Source organism: Ursus arctos, unplaced genomic scaffold (assembly GCF_023065955.2).
Source record: "Ursus arctos isolate Adak ecotype North America unplaced genomic scaffold, UrsArc2.0 scaffold_12, whole genome shotgun sequence".
NCBI classification, from domain to species: Eukaryota; Metazoa; Chordata; class Mammalia; order Carnivora; family Ursidae; genus Ursus; species Ursus arctos.
The window spans coordinates 3,357,856-3,375,881 of record NW_026622786.1 but is presented as its reverse complement, the minus strand read 5'-3'; the positions used below and the strand labels follow the sequence as shown (position 1 = coordinate 3,375,881).

The 18,026-nt window shown below is 40.4% G+C and overlaps 1 non-coding gene across 1 annotated transcript; it reads right to left on the bottom strand.

Annotated features, from left to right (window-relative positions):
- Positions 1-17,687: 17,687 nt before the first annotated feature.
- TRNAN-GUU (transfer RNA asparagine (anticodon GUU)) lies at positions 17,688-17,761 on the bottom strand. The gene has a single exon. It is a non-coding gene; the product is annotated as a tRNA-Asn (tRNA).
- Between the last annotated feature and the right edge of the window lie 265 nt (positions 17,762-18,026).

Sequence of the window (18,026 nt, the reverse complement as noted above, 5' to 3'; positions counted from 1 at the left end):
AGATTTCCATGAAATCCCAAACACCCATGAAGATGATATATTTGGTGAATATATGCATTGTTATTTAGAATAAAATCAAATTTCTCTGAATAATAAAAGTAACTGATAATAAAAACACTCTAGGCTTTTCTCTAAAGAATTTCCAGGAAGGTCTTAATGCGAGAGCCTGGATGCAGACCCTGAAAGCTGCTGTGAGAGCAATGATTTACTTCTGGCAGCAGAAGTGTCTTACCTGCTGTGGGACACAGGGGAGGACCCTGCCTCCTCAGGCTGAGTCTGTTGCCCATCCACTCTCCGCTCAACAGGTCCCTTTTCCAGGGGCCGCTGCATTCCAGCTTTTAGTTGCAGCATTTTCTCATGAAGAACCCTCTTACTGCTTCCTTTAAAAGGAAAGATGGAAGAGAAATGTGTGTGGGTCTCCACAATGACCAGGCTTTCCTCCAAAGCTACCTAGAGGAATCAAGACAAAATTATGGTTTATAGAGTTGGATTACTACAGAGCATCCCATGGAGCATAAAGCAACGGGGGGGGGGGTGTGCCTACCAGGAGGTAAAGAATGAAACCTACAACGTCCCCCCTTCAAGAGGTCTTCCTCAGCCGTGAAGACCCTGGTGACCCATTGGGTTGGAGGAAGGATGCAGCAAGTAGGGGGAGATGGTGCTATAAGGAGGAAGAGGAGGGTCCAGAGGTGTTTTAGGTTAAAACAAACCAAGTAAACAATGAAATAAACAAATGAAGGGTCACCTGGGTGGCTCAGTTGCTTAAGTGTCTGCCTTCGGCTCAGGTCATGATCTCAGGGTCCTGGGATGGAACCCCACATCAGGCTCTCTGCTCAGCGGGGAGTCTGCTTCTCTGTCTCCCTCTCCCTGTGTGCTCCCCTCCCCATTTCTCAAATAAATAAAATCTTCTTTAAAAAAGAAATAAATAGGGGCGCCTGGGTGGCACAGCGGTTAAGTGTCTGCCTTCGGCTCAGGGCATGATCCCGGCATTATGGGATCGAGCCCCACATCAGGCTCTTCCGCTATGAGCCTGCTTCTTCCTCTCCCGCTCCCCCTGCTTGTGTTCCCTCTCTCGCTGGCTGTCTCTATCTCTGTCGAATAAATAAATAAAATCTTTAAAAAAAAAAAAAGAAAGAAAGAAAGAAATGAAATCAAATGGGCTTTAAACTGGATTAAGAGTTGAGGTTTTTTTTTTTAAGATTTTATTTGTTTGTTTGTTTATTTATTTAGAGAGCAGTGTGAGTCAGGGGAGGGGCAGAGGGAGAAGGAGAGAGAGAATCTCAAGCAGACTCTGTGCAGAGCACAGAGCCCAACGTGGGCCTCAATCTCATGACCCTGAGGTCATGACCTGAGCCAAAATCAAGAGTCAGTCACTTCACTGACTGAGCCACTCAGATGCCCCAAGAGTTGATTATTTTTGATTCTGACAGTTGAGATAAAATTTCCTGGAAGTGTCCCTTCAGAAATCAGAAAGCCTTTTTATCACTCACAAGGTTTGAGAGTCATGAAGGCAGAAACAAATTTTGAGATAACAGAGCTCAAATCCAAGGTCACTGGGACATCAACACTAGTGCCACGGGAGGGACTCAGGGTTCCATGTCTCAAGTTGTAATCACAGAATTAGAATGTTGGTAGCTACAGAAGCTGAGAAATCTCTGCCTTCTGAGGGCCTGCCACACACAACATAAGGCTGCCTATTTCTCCCTAGATGTCTCTATCAATGGAGACCACCCCTCTTACCAGCCAGGTTTTTTTTTTAAAGCTTTTACTTATTTACTTGACAGAAAGAGAGAGAGCGTGACAGAGCAAGAGATGGATCATGAGCAGCGGGGAGAGGCAGAGGGAGAGGCAGACTTCCAGCTGAGCAGGGAGCCCGATGCGTGGTTGAACCCCAGGACCATGACCTGAGCTGAAAGTCGATGCTTTAACCCAGAGCTACCCAGGCGCCCCTCTTACCAGCCAGTTTTAATATCTGGGTACTCTTTTATTGATTTACCAATCAATTTTTTAAAAGTAATCTCTGCACCCAACATGAGGCTCAAATTCACCACCCCAAGATCAAGAGTCTCGATCTTGCTTTTATACAGAAAACATCAGTATTTTCTCAACATCTTTATTTTCTTGAAGATAGTTGCAGTAAAAACAATTCTCACTTTTCCTTCATCAATTTTTTTAAAGCCTCTAGTGATTCTTTTTTTTTTTCCATGGGGGGAGAGGAGGGACAGAGGGAGAGAGAGAGAGAGAGAGAATCTTAAGTAGGCTCCACGCCCAGCACGAGGCCTGATGCAGGGCGCAATCTCACGACCCTGAAATCATGACCTGAGTCCAAATCAGGAGTTGCACTCTTAACTGACTGAGCCACCCCGGCGCCTCAAAGCCTCTAGTGATTCTTACTGTTCCTCTTCGGGAACTGTCCAGATTTTACCCCCTTGATCCATTCAAGAGCACAGTGACCAAAAACTAGAGTGTAATGTTCTAGGTATGATGAATAAATTTAGCATAATGATGTCTTACTTTCACTCCATGATAATTAATATATCTCAGTGCAATGCTGAATTTCTTTCCCTTGCAGTAGGAAAACTTGTAGGGGTTTCATTTAACAAGAAGTCATTTTAACCTTCCAAACTCCCTACTTCACCCAACTTGTAAATTATTGTTTTTGCACTGCTTAGAAAAAAAAAAAAACTCTACCAACATTATACTCTGCTAATACCTGTTCTGCATTTCATTCTGGCTCTACAAGTTACTTTCTACTTTGTCTAAATCCTTAAAATAATTGATCTCTTTGAATATGGCTACTCAATGTGGTGCTGATTTATACGTCTAACAGATTTATTTATTCTTTCACCCAGGTCTCAACAGTTGCCTGGGCTGCCCAAAAAGCCATTGAAAATGGTCTGTCACAGAGTCCGGTAAAACCTAGACGATGGAATGGAGGGGATGGGTGGCAAGTACGAGCAATAGTTTGGTCACAGCGGCTGAGACTGTGAGGAGAATCACAAACATAAAAGCCTTGCTTCCCATCTCTTAGGCCTCCATTTCACTGGTGTGCTGGTAAGTGTTTAACAACAAGTACTATAGGGGATAAAACTCGGATGTGTAGCATTTGCCTGTGGGGTTAATACCGTCACCATGGCCAATTTTAAGCTACTAATGAGACCATCACTGAATATAGAGTTGGGATATATTATACTATTATATATTGGAATCCCATTATATAGTGGAAAAGTATTTCCACTATATAAATATTATAGATGTACCACCTTATATCCTTTAGGATGGTTACTATTTAAAAAACCAAAGTAACATAATAACAAGTGTTGTCAAGGATGAGGAGAAATTGGAACCTTTGTGCACTGTTGGGAATGTAAAATGGTGTGACCCCTATGGAAAACGGTATAGCAGTTCCTCAAAAAATTAAAAATAGACTTACCATACAATACAGTAATTCTGTATATACCCAAAAGAACTGAAAGGAGGGACTCAGAAATATTTGTACGTCCATGTTCATAGCAACATTATTTCCTACAACTAACCAACTGTGGCATATTTAACCACAATTAAAAAAAATACAATACACACAAATAACCTCAAGAGCACAGATAATAGTAAAACATAAAATAATTAGGAAGCGATGCGTTTTGGGTATTTTTTATTTTGTTTTTGATATAATTTGTTAAGTTGATAGACTTTAATTTTTAATAATGGCAGATTCCTGTGAACTTAAGAGCCAGCTCTGAGAGCTGGTGCTAGCCGGCACACTACTGACAGATTCCCGTCTAGGGTTTAGGAGCCTAAGACTTGGGTGGGATGCCCCGGTTAGCTGGTTCTATGGCTCTGCTGTCAGGGTTAGACAGGCCAGTCGCAGAACCTGTGGGTGTGATCATGGCCATCTCCACCCATCCTCCAAAGGATGTGGAAGAAGATGAAGAAAGGTAGTTTGGTAAAACGAATTTTGAAAGTTGTTATTGCTGCCTAATCCTTCCCCTAATTCTTTATAAACTGTAGATAGATATTGCTGTGTGGTGTTCGTCGGACCGTAAACTAGCACAACCACTTCGGAAAGATTTTTGGGAGTTTTTCATAAAGTTAAACATACACCTACCTATGAGCCAGCAATAGTACTCCTATTCGTTTCCCAAGAGAAATGATTGTATACATCCAAAAAGATTTCTACAAAATGATTATAGCAGTGTTATTCATACTAGGCAAAAACTAGAAACAAACCAAATGTCTATCGACAGGGGAACTGATAAATTTTTATATTCTGCAGATTACTACTCAGCAATACAAATGACCAAATGACACATGCTCACAATAACACGGGTAAATTCCTCCCAAACAGTATGTTCAGCAAAGGATGCCTCTGCAAAAGGACGTTTTTGAATATCTAAAACGACTTAAAAAAAAGTTTATTCATTTATTTTACAGAGAGAGAGAGAGAGAGAGAGCAGGGGAGGGGCGGAGGGATAGGCAGAGAGAGAGAGAGAGAGAGAGAGAGAGAATCTTAAACGGGCTCCATGCTCAGCCCAGAGCCTGATGCGGGGCTCAATCTCATGACCCTGAGATCATGACCCTGAGATCATGACCTGAGCAGAAATCAAGAGTCAGATGCTTAACTGGCTGGGCCACCCACGCATCCCTAAAACATGGCTATTTTAAGGTTCCTGTGTGTTATTCCTGTATGATTCCAGTTACGTAAAGTCCCAGAACAGGTGGAACAGGCAAAACTAAGTTGTAGCCTAGAAATCAGAACAGTGGTAGCTTCTTTGAGGTATTTTGACTGGAAACTTACATGAGGGAAACGTCCTGAGTTGATGTTCTCTAGAGTTTGGTCTGGCTGATGGTTACAAGGGTGTAGATATTTGTCGAGATTCACCAGACTGTACGCTTTATATAGGTGCATTGTTTGTAAATTATATCACCGTAACATACTGCTAGTATAAAAACAAGATTAAGTATATTTTTTAAATTGTTGAAATTACAAAAATAATTGTTCAGCTTTTAGTTTCCTTCTGATACGTGTTTTTTTTTTTTACTTTTATGTCTTCTGTAAAATCTAAACAAAAGACTCTAATAGAAATTAGAACTTTCATATGTTTCTAGACTATGTGTTAGAGTCGGCAGTTAAGTTAGGTTCTAACAGGATACCTAGAGGCCAGCAAAGAGTGAGGCATGGTCAGCTATCAGGAAAGTCAGAGGCCTGTCCCGGCAATTCTCCATAGAAGCTGGATCAAACCAGACATGCCAGCCCAAGATGGTGGGTGCCATGACAGGAAACCCTTGACTAAATAAGGATGAAAAGGTGAGGGGGCGCCTGGGTGGCACAGCGGTTGGGCGTCTGCCTTCGGCTCAGGGCGTGATCCCGGCGTTGTGGGATCGAGCCCCACATCGGGCTCCTCTGCTGGGAGCCTGCTTCTTCCTCTCCCACTCCCCCTGCTTGTGTTCCCTCTCTCGCTGGCTGTCTCTATCTCTGTCAAATAAATAAATAAATAATCTTAAAAAAAAAAAAAGAAAGAAAAGGTGAGAAACCCTGCTTTGAAGAAATCCCTGCCCCAAGTAATGAATATTCCATCCCCTACTTAACATGTCAATAAAAGATTGAAACCCAACCCCCAGGGTGCGTAGCTGACATTTCTCTCCCTCTCTCACCTTCCCTTTCCCTCTCTTTCTCTCTATCTAGCTCACCTTCTCTCCTATCTCGAGAGTGTATTTTTCACTTTAGTAAACTTTCCTACTTGTGTTACTTTCTCATCTGCTGTGTTGCATGTCTGTCCTTGAATTCTTTCTTGAGACAAGACAAGAACCTTCAGTGACACCTTTGGAATGGTCTGGGTCAAGGTCCCAGGGCCCAGGGTCTCCCTAGTTCACTTGGCAACACTAAGACTTTACTGATATTAATTCCATTTACTCTCCTGCCTTTTGAGTTTTTGTCATTAATTTTATTTCAAAATATATTTAAATCACACAGACATTATTATTATTGCTTGGGACAGTAATATTTATTTGATTTGCTCACATATTTAACATAACCATTGCTCTTCATTCCTTTTTTCATTTCCATGTTTCCCTTGGGGTCACTTCTGCCGGAAGAACTATCTTTTGTATTTCCTTTTCTGAAGGTATTCTGCTTATCTGGATAGGCCTTTATTTCACCTTCGCTTTGAAAGATATTTTGTCAGGGATTAAATGTAGATTGAAAATTATAGTATTTTAGCCCTGTAGTAATGAATATAACATGAGTTGTTTTCTTCCAGATGTTCCTATGACTTTTCTGTTTGCCTTTGATTAAAGAGAAACAAAACAAGTTCTCTTGTTTTTAATCTTCTTTGAAACTGATAGAATTTCTTGTATGTTTGGCTTGATAGCTCATCAGTTATTTTTTAATCGACCATCACATTTTACAAAATTGATTTTAATCCAATTTCCATCTCCTAATGAAAACACAGGCACATTAGCTCTTTAAAAACAGGACACGTACTTTTTAAAAACTCTCCTCTCCGAAGTTTCCTTCCTTTTAGCTTTTCATACACACTTCAGTTAGATATTTTATACTTATCATTTTTCAGTTACTAATTCCTCTTCAACTGGGTCCAAACTACTGTTAAAACCATATGCTGCGTTTTAAAATTAGTTATCACGTATTTCTGTTCCTGGATTTCCATTTGAGTTTCCAATAGATTCCTAATCTCCAGGGTAAGTTTCTGTCTTGTCATCTATGTCCTTGAACACCTAAAACATATATTTTAGTGTTCCTATCTGATAAGTCCAATAGCTCAATCATGTTGTCGGTTAGTTTCTATTGTTTGCCTCCCCCCCCCCCCTTATTTCTTTGTATCACTGGAAAATGTGATTGAATGATGGGCCTGATGTGTGAAAAACTCCGGAGGCGTTGGATAATGCTATCTTTTGGGAGAGATTATGTAGAGGCAGACCATCTCAATCCATCTCCTGAGGGAGCTGTTCCAGTTTGTTTGCCCTCGTTGGGTCTCAGTCTGTATCTGGTTCTGTTCTAGTTTGTTTGCCCTCGTTGGGTCTCAGTCTGTATCTGGCTTTGCCTGCATTCCTAGGCAGTAGATCCTCAGGGCTGCCTTAGGGCTGCTGTCTGAGAGATACCATCTCTTTGGGGGGTCCTGAACTTCTATTTGTATTTATTTCCTCTGCACCGTGGTGCCACTGAATCTGATCTTCTTCCAGCCCTACCCTGCTTGCCTTCATAGCTTCTTCCCTACATGTAGCTGAATTTGCAATGCTTTGAGGGTGTGAAAATAAGAAACTGGAAACCTCAAGATTCAACCTCCTGGAGCAGGGAGATTCGTCAGGGGGAGATGTCACATCCTACTACCTTGCAGACCCAACAGGAAGAGAAAGACCTCTCAAGTGGATATTGCTTTACTATCCCAGCAGGAGGAAGATAGGCTTTCCTCCTCCCCCAGCAATAGCGCAGCAAGGAGAAACAGTCACAATTCAGCCAATGAAAAGCCGCTATACTTTGAACTCCCAGTTTACGGCAATAGACTTTATGTTTAGAATACCTACTCAACTTCCCCCTTTACTTTATTAAAGACCCTTCCACTCCTTTGCTGGGGGGACTTGCCAATGGTTTTGCTATAGCTTGCTTGTGGATTGCAACTTTCTTCAATTCTCAAATAAACCCATCTTTTGTTGGTAAAATAACTGGCAGTTTTATTTTTAAGGTTAACAAGGGCAAAAGCTTTCTTTACCAATCATCCAGCTCACATCCCAGTGCGCTCCAGGATCTTGGCTCCTCAAGTTGGAATATCGGGACAGCCCCACAAGTCTTCCCACTACCCCCCTCTATGCTTCCCCCCATGGATTATTTAAAGTGCTGCTATTTTTTTCAGATTCTTAGTATCTGCCTTCTCCCCAGCTTCCCAGTCTCTGATTCCTGCCCACGCCAATGCCCTGAGGGGAAAAGGCAGAAAATTAGTTTCATTCCAATGAGCACCTCTCTCTCTCCTGCTGGCTCTGTGTGTCCTAGCTGCACTGGTAGTCTTCCGAAGACTTCAGACAATTCCTTTAAACCAGATTTTACCTACTTTTTTTTTCACTGTATGTGCTGGTTTGCTAGAGATACTCCATCATCACGGAAAGAGGAAATCTACAAATTCTAGGTTAATGAAATTTTCCTATTTTGATTTCTTAAATAGGTTACTGGTACATACTTGGACTTTTCTTAAAGTATTGGGGATAAGTCTGACTAGATATCAAAAGCTCTTCCTAGAAGCACATGTAAAATACTGTCTACCGAGAGCTGAACAATCATCATAAAGGTCCAAGGTGCAAGGATTTGATGAAGTTGGATCCAGTTCTCCGCTGTCTATCTCCACTGTCAGTTAAGTCACCATCAAAATTGTCAAGTAACCAATTTTCCAGGTGCCGATCACTAATATAGAGGTCACTTTGTAATATAATATAAAGGAAACCAAACCAGTTAACACTCCTCCTTTATTCTGAGGAACGTCGAAAGCCAGCAGTGGTACAGTTAGAAGCGGAAACCAAAGTCTTAATTATCATACTACTAACAGCTTTCTCAGAGCTTCGGTGTGTGACTGGCACACAGTTCCTCGGTGCTGTACCATGTATAGCGCCTCTAGTCCACATAACCACCCCGAGATACTGTAGGTTATGACCACCCTTGTTGCAGATGAGAACACTCGGGCGCTGAAAGGCTGAGCTGACTTGCCAAGGGCCCCAGCCCGGTGGTGGTGAGAGCCAGCACTCAGCCAGGCCGTCTGCCTCCCGAGCCCCTGCGCTTGGCCATCATGCCGGTGCTAACTGAGAAGACTTCGCCAAAATTTGCTTGCTTCCCCTCCTTGCTCAAGCTCTGTGATATTGAAGAGAAAAAGATTAAAAGTAGGGCCTACAACACAAGGAACTAATTAATGAAATAAAAAATAAGAAGAGAATGAGCGAACAAAACGGTTTAGTCTTCCCCAGAAATAGACTCTATGGCTCCAGGGATCACGTAGTCCCATCTCCCAACCAGAAGTCTTTGATTCTTGAATTTGGATTCTTCCTAATGGTCTGAACAGGGGAGTTCCATAGGGAGCACACAAGAAAAAGCGGCAGTGCCTTTTGTGTTCAAAGTGTAAAGGGACAGCTGAGCACCTGCCTTCTTGACTCAGGGCGAAAGGGAGTGCTCCTGGAGCGACAAGGGGGAGGGAGGAGGTCCTGTAAAAATGAGCCCAAATCATGTTTTTCAAACTTTATGAAATAGCACTTTCATATTTGGCCATATCTGTGTTCCTTTGCCATTGATACCTTAATGTTTTCTTTACATTGATTCACTTTTTATTTAGAAAAGATTATTTTTAAAATTTTCTGTCACTACCGTAACTGAAATACCAGAATGAATAAATTGTTTTAAGCAGGATGTAACTGAAAAAATAAAGAGAAAGGAAACAGAACGGTGTTGTAAAATAGTAAAATAACGTTAAAATATTTAAAAATACGGGTTGAATAAAATAGTAAAAATACGGATTGAATAAAATAGTAAAATAACGTTAAAATATTTAAAAATACGGGTTGAATTGTAAATGTAAATTGGCATAAAATATAATAGGTAATTTAATTCTCATCACAGCCACTCAAAGTGAATACTAGCTCTATTGTTCTGGAGGAGGAAGCCGAAATGTAAAAAACTCAAAATTTGACTGACAGACCAGAGCTAGTGGAAGAGGCAAGATCAAACCAGTCTATTGGATGCCAAAGCCCCCAAATTCATGTCTGTGAGATTTAAAATAGATGTTGGATTACAGCACATGACAACATTGAAATGAGCTTTTACAGTTAGAGAGGAAGATGAGAGAATATTTTCATCAGTCTCCGGTCAGGACCCTTCAGTGTTCTTTGCTGGGGAGGCAGAAGGGTTAGCATTGAAGCAGAGCTCGGGAGCCTCCCCAAGCGTTCCCGTGAGACGTGGGCAGAGGCAGCCTTTAGAGTAACCTAGAGCAACGCTGGGGCTGGAATGATGGACGCAAGAAAACCCTGGTCATGCCCGGTTTACCACTGCCCTGCAGTAGCCAGGGTATGGAATGGTTCCTCTTTACCAGTCCAGGGAAAACAGGAAAGTCTTTGTCTCAAAGCTCAGGGACCACTTAGTGATCAGTATAGACCCCAAAGCTGCTGATACTAGGGATGAACTAAATCAACTAAAGTGAGTTTAATGGTGAGTGAGAAGTCAGTACTTTGAAATAAAAATCTTATGTGCAACTGACTAAACTAATGAGCTAGGTCTCCATTTTCCAATATGGTGGCCTTTAGAAACATGTGGTAACTGAACATTTGAAATGTGGCTAGTGCTTAAACTGAATTTTATTTAGTTAATAATAATTAATTTAAATTTAAATAGCCACATGTGGCTAGTGGCTACAGTATAGGACACCACAGGTTACAGAATAACCATTTTACCATAAAATCATCTGCTTTATTTCTCTATAGCAATAAACAGAGTTAATAAGGTCTCACACTCCGTAACAATTCTGAATGGCTTTCTCCACCTGCCTTGATACAGCTGAATGTCAGTTCAACCCCAGGGGCCATCTCTCCTGCTGCCTCTGCTTCCTCATCAGATCCACACACCTTCCCCAAGGGAACAGGAGCCCAAGCCAGTCATACTCTCTCACAGATGGGGTTCTCAGTCCCTTGACTGGTCATAGGTTCTACCGAGATGGTGGCTTCACGCCTTCCTCCCCACTGATTTATATTGCTGCAGCACTGTGCTGGCCCAAGTGTGAGGTGGTGTTCATTGCAGTTTTCCTGTTTTTGAAGGCCCCTGGGAAAAGAGAGTGCAAATCCAGACTCCAGTTGGTGGGAGTCCACATAAAGCTAGGCAATCTATGTTAATTAGGTGACTTAAGTCAGTCATGTCAGCCATTGTGGGTCAGTGATAGATTTTTTGTCCCCTCCCCAGGACACTGGATTTGATTCCCAAGAAGTGTGTTAACTGAATTTTGCAAAGCTAATCTCTCTATTGCACAGGTAAGATTGCAGTATAAGAATGAAAGTCACAGAAATAATGTCCTTAGAGGATGGAGGAGGATGAAGCTTTGTGGTAGGGCTTGAATGGTGATGGAGAAGCAACCCTTAACAGAAGCCAGATGGCTGAGCCCAGGGAAGCTCTAGCACCTCAAGGGCTTTGACCCTACATGCTATTTCCTCTTCATTCCCCAAGTCCCTCCTGAGAACAAGAGTATCCTGGAGCAAAGCAAAAGCAAAATGGGTCTCCAAGACCTCTCAGAGGCAGGGGGTGAGGCATGAGGAGCAGAATGTGGAAGCAGAGGTTTAAACACAGAATTACAATGAATTTGTTAACCATGCTCTGACTGGGAACTGTCTTTTTTTAAGGACTAAGTCATCTTCCAGTGGTTCAGGGGCTAAATTTTCCATGGAAGTGTGTCAATCCCCGAGTATGATGTATACACAGAGATTAATATAAAAATTATACTTCAATAGTAGTAGTAAATAAGGGACTGTGAATGAGTTATCTCACCTAAGTTTACTCAAAATAGGGAGACGGTCATCAGAATGTTGTCAAATAAGTAGAAAGCAAAAAGTATGAGGATAACTAAAATATCATAATAAATATTTGGAACCTACTTTGTGTTTTGGGAGGTTATTAATTATTGATTCAATTTCTTTAATAGATATATGTCTATTCAGATTATCTATTTCTCCTTGTGTGAGTTTGGTAGATTATGTCTTTCAAGGAATTGGTCCATATCACCTGAGTTATCACATTTGGGGCCATAGAGTCTTTCATAATATTCCTTCATTACTTTATTACCCTTACATGTCCATGGGATCGGTACTGATGTTCTCTTTCATTTCCTACATTAGGAATTTGTGCCTTTTCTCTTTCTTCTATTGGTTAGCCTGGTTAGAGGTTTATTAATTTTACTGATCTTTTCAAAGAGCTAGCTTTTGTCTTTGTTGTTTTTCTCTACTATTTTCCTATTTTCAATTTCATTGACTTCTGCTCTGATGTTCGTTATTTCTTCACTTCTGCTTACCTATAATTTAATTTGTTCTTCTATCTCTAGTTTCCTAAGGTGAACCTACTTTTCATCCTAGCCTAGGCTTTCCCAGAAGAATAAATTTCATTATCAGCTTGGCAAACCTTAGTTAATTAAGCAACCTTTTAATTATTTTTACTCAGTTATAAGAAATGTAAAGTACACTAAGTTCGCAGTTAAGAGTTCCTTTATTAATGTAAACCCACCTGAGTAACCACCACCCAGACTAAGGTACATTACATTTCCAGACTCTGGACAGCTTCCTCATGCCTCTTCCCAGGCAACATTCCACAGAGTTAGCCTTCCTTAAATTTCTATTACTATTTAGTTTTGCTTGTTCTTTGTCTTCACATAAATAGAATCAGAAAGTAAATACTCTGGGGCTTTGTGTGTGTGAGCTCAGGGAATAATCTTAGTTCAGTATAAATTATGGTATAGATTCATTCATATTTTTTTCATAGGTTTTTACTGTTGTGTGTATTCCATCATATGATTATATCACAATATATTTAGTCTGCTCTTGTTGCACATTTGATTTGTTTCCAGATTAGAGCCATTTGGAATAAAGCATTTATAACCATTATTTACAGGCCTTTTGGTGAACATATGCATACCGTTCTCTAAAGCAGTGTTCTCCAATAGAAATTTAATGCTAGCCACAAATGTAATTTTATATTTTCTAGTAGCCACATTAAAAAAGTAAATAGAAATAACTGAAATAATGTTTTTAAGGATTTTATTTATTAGAGAGAGAGAGCTTGCCTGCGCATGATTGGGGAGGGGCAGAGAGAGAGGGAGAGGGAGAGGCAGACTCCCCACTGAGGCAGGAGCCTGACGCAGGGAGGGATCATAACCTGAGTCAAAGGCAGATGCTTAACCACCTGAGCCACCCAGGCGCCACTAAGTGAAATAAATTTAATAATGTATTTTATTTAGCTTGCCATATCCAAAATATTACCATTTCAACATGTGGCACTAGCCATAATGCTCAACAGCTATATGTGGCTAGTGACTATCAGGTTAGCAACATAGTTGGCTATTTAGCTAAAATTGGAATTGTTGGGTCACAGGATATATACATATAAGCCTATTTCCCTATCTATATCTATTTCTATATTTATATTTACAGTCACTTTTAGTAGATAATGTCAAATAATTTTCCAGAATTGTTGTACCAAATGACACTGCCACCCAAAGGGAACAAGACAATTATCGCTACATAATTCACTCTCATAAACTGTTGATCTTTAAAGCCTCTCTCCAAAAAATTACATGAAAACAAAATAGGTGAGAGGGGAGAAAAGAAAACACAATCAGAAAATAATGGCTCTCTCCCTCTCTCTCCCCCCCCCCTTTTTTTTTCATAAGCTGATATTCTGGAATCTGTAAAAGGACAAGCTAAGCAATCTGCCTTGGGAGCAATTTCACTGGGTCATGAAGGAAACCAATTTCAGTGATTTGGAGGTTTTCTGAATAGAATTGAAAGTTTAGCTGAAAATTCTACATGACAAGTTATCTCTGCCAGTGTCCATCTGCTGAAACCAGATTTGTGTCTTTTCCTTTTCAGAATTTTTAAGCTGCCAGTGTTGGGTCAAAATTCTGCTTCAAATGGAGATAATTTGACCATGAGAGTCTCAGTCTCTTTTTGATACATCAGCTGGATGTTACCACAGGGTAATGGTCCTGTACCAGCATTTAAACACATGAATATGAGCGGAAGAAAAAAGTGTGAGTATAATCACAAATATCCTAAGAAGTGTGGAATCTACTTCATACCCAGTTTTCTAGTCAGCATAGGCCTAAACAGGATAATAAGGCTCAAGAATCACTTGGATCAACTTTAGCTAACAGGTGAACTTTTTAATTGACTGATTGATCAATATTTTAAAAATCCTTACTTCAAAACTGTAAAATAGCTTTTGTATGGCTAGCCAGTAAATATTAAAGAGCAATTTTCCTGTTCTGGACTATTCTAAGTAATAGAACACTCTTGCTAATCTGTGGAGTATCTAAAGCTAAGGCCGTTTTGTTATTTGAACCAAAGTCAGTGACAAGTTGGAAATTACATGTTCCAGTTTAAGAACAACAAGCCAGAATAGAAATTCTCATACAATACAAACTGGTGAAATTCAGAATCTTGGATCAGATCCTTAGCATGTTAGGTTCTTTTTTTTTTTTTTTAAAGAATTTATTTATTTATTCGACAGAGATAGAGACAGCCAGTGAGAGAGGGAACACAAGCAGGGGGAGTGGGAGAGAAAAAAGCAAGCTCATAGCGGAAGAGCCGGATGTGGGGCTCGATCCCACAATGATGGGATCACGCCCTGAGCCGAAGGCAGACGCTTAACCGCTGTGCCACCCAGGTGCCCCAACATGTTAGGTTCTTAATAAGATATGAGCAATTGCCCCCCTTTTGTAGCAGTGTGGTTAGAATGGTCATACGACCATGGTCCAGGCGACATGTTGATCATTTTGATGTGAGCAGGTGACAGTCATTTGATTACTCAGAAAGAATAATGTCAGGGAATCACATAGAAAAAGCACAAAATTACCAATGAAAATGGAAAGAAGCCAAATTCTCTCTGAAAATTTGAACATACATAGTAAAATTTCTTTTTTTTTTTTTTGGTTGAAATACTTAATTTCTCTTATTTTCAATTCATATAAGTGATTATTAGTAACCATAGACCAATCTGGGCAGCACCTCCTTTGAATTGTTAAGAGACCTAATTTGTCCATACCCTCCAGAAGAAAACAAATTATACCAATTAGTTTCCTTAGAAAATAATTTGTAATTATACAATGGAAATTTCTCCTAAAATTACTGGGCATTCTAAAAGAACTAACTGTAGAAAGTAATAACACCATTGAAAGGAAAAGAGGCAATGTTATTTATTAAAAATGCTTATCAGTGAGGAAAATAAAAGTTAATAACTATATATCATTAAATGTTTGGAGAAGACGCACTACTGGAAATCTGAGTAATTTTATGATAGCCTTTTCAGTGCAATAGGGCCTTCTCAGAGTCTTTTGCATTATGGTCACTGAATTTTATCAGTTTTTAAAAATCCATTTTAAGAAGATTTTTTTTCTTTTTTTTTAATAAAAGGATGAACTAGTTAACAGTTCTGGAAATTATTAAATCTTGATTTATATAACTGTCAGAAGCCCTATTTGTTCACTTAATTGCCTAATTGTAATGGCATAAATATCCTTTTCCTCCTATCTTTAGCCTGATTTAAACAGTTGTGAAATTATTCTATCATTTAGTAACTTCAGTATAGACTACGAAACAGACTAATGGATACCAGAAATTCAGTTTCCTTTCTTTTCTATGATCCCCACCATGTAGAGCAATTTATTAAAGTCAAGAGTTCTTAGGGGAGAGGGGGCGCCTGGGTGGCACGGCGGGTAAGCGTCTGTCTGCCTTCGGCTCAGGGCGTGATCCCGGGTTATGGGATCGAGCCCCACATCAGGCTCCTCCACTATGAGCCTGCTTCTTCCTCTCCCACTCCCCCTGCTTGTGTTCCCTCTCTCGCTGGCTGTCTCTCTCTCTGTCGAATAAATAAATAAAATCTTTAAAAAAAAAAGAGTTCTTAGGGGAGAATCACAGTGTGTTGAGATAATTCTTGTTATAGATAGTAAGTATTCCACTTTTGGGTCCATAGAATTTTATCTAGTGTTGGATAAGATGTGAACAAATTCTCAACACTGCAGACTCAAACACCAGAAAATACCAAAAACCTCAGGACAAAGAGCCAGTCATAAAAGACTCACAGATTAGACTATCTGTCATCTACCATCCAACAGAGAATGGGTCCTTGTGAACTACCACCCAACAGAGATCATCTCTGGATGTTCACTTCATAAAAGCAAAACCAGAATTCCACATCGATACCACTGATGGGAGAAAATAATTGACAATGTACAAATGAGAAAGAAAAAGACTGTCCAAGAATTACGCATAGTATGTAAAAGTCATAGAGCTTAATTTCTGCTCCTGAGGCTCAACAGAAAAATCAAGGGAATATGAACCAATGGCTCTAACACAAGGTGCCCCTGTCAGACGCAGAATTCTCTTGGGTACGATGATGTGTCTCAGGTAAGTGACTTTTTGTGGAAATAGCTGCCAAAAACTGTCAAGGAATAATATAGCGTGAGTGATGGTTAATTTTATGTGTCAATTTGGCTAGGTCACAGCACCCAGATACTTGGCCAAACAATATTCTAAATGTTTCTGTAAAGGCATTTTTAGATGAGATTAACATTTAAATCAGTAGACTTTGACTAAAGCAGATTGCCCTCCATAATGTGAGTGGGCTTCACCCAATCAGTTAGAGGCCTTAGTAGAGAAAGACTAACCTTCCTGAAAAAAGAGAAAATTTTGTCAGCAGAACGCCTTTGGAGTCAAACAGCCTTCTGTGGGTCTCCATCCTGCCATCCTATCCTGCAAGGGCAAAGCCCCCACAGTCGTGTGATCTAATTCCTTACAATAAGTCTCTGTCTTTCTTACTCTATCATCCATCTATCTTATCTATCAGTCTACCTACCTACCTACCTACCAATCTCCCTATCTCCCTATCTATCTGAAGTGCTAAGGATGATTTAGTATGTTGTGTGTATTAGTTCTATATTGATTCTGTTTATCTGGAGAATCCTGACTAATACAGACAACATACTAACTCACCCTTACTATTTATAGAGAGAGGAGAAAAGGAACAAATGTCTGGGACCAGTGAGTTTTTTCTCCCTCTAGGTAAGCTGCTTGGCAAACAAAGCTGTTAAAGAGGCCACACTGGCCAGTCTTCTCTGCACCTGGTTGACAGGTCTCCGCACAAATCAGTTACAGTTATATAAAAATATCTTGGCAGTTAGTTGAGGAGTAGATGCAGAGATATCCTACTGCTTAATGCCCACCATGTCATCTGTTGTACCTCCCTGTTAGTTAAGTCAGGAGGAAAACACTCCCCTTATTAGATGATCAAAGATAAGTGTATATAGAAAGTGTGTTGTGCTAGCAAGAGTACGAGGAAAAGAATTCTCCTATTTAGAAAAATAAATTGAACTATAAAGTGGTACCACTACAATGAATGGCAAATTTACATTAAAAAACATACTGTAACCACTATGACAGAGCAATTGCATTTACAGGACTCTCCTACAGAAATACTTGTGTAAGCGGCAAAAGATATGGGTACACGGATGATGGCTACAAGAGTATTTGATTATCATAAGACCAACTTATTTTTTAAAAATAACACGTAAAAGTTAAAGTAATAGTACAAAGAAATGCCTTCATCAAAAATAATGCAGAAGATAATAATAATGCTCACAATTCTGATAGCGTTATTGATTACTAAATCCAGACACATCCCACGAGATGCTATTACACAGTTGAAAATTTGAGGTACATAAAATTTGTTACTAGCCCAAAGAAACAAGATTCCATCCCACAATACATGCTCTACATCAAGCCTGTCTTGTTCCTTGTTTCTAGGAACTTCTGTGTTTCCTAACTACATTTCTTCCCGGCAGATCTTCTGGGAGGTCATGGGAGCTCAAGAAGGGGGCCTGATAGCACTTGAAAGGAGGGAAGTGAAGTATCTTGCTCTTTGCCAAGGAACCAAACCGATGTAAAAAGGCCCATACCGTCCCTGGGTGGGCTCGAACCACCAACCTTTCGGTTAACAGCCGAACGCGCTAACCGATTGCGCCACAGAGACACGGTGCACCCTCTTTCTTCATTATAATAGAGAGTGATCCCTCACTAAACACAAATGGCTACCAACCCCTGCTGTGTGATTGGGCAGGCTCCAAAGTCTTGGAAAACCGGAGAGATTAGAGTGACAAATGAGCCGTTTGTCGCGTTTGAAACCGGTGCATTGGGTAATTCCGAAACTGGGGCACCCAAATGGCCTCGCCCTGCCTTGCCCCTCACCGACCTCAGAAGCCAGAACCTCCGGAGACAACCGGGGCCGCGACCCTACC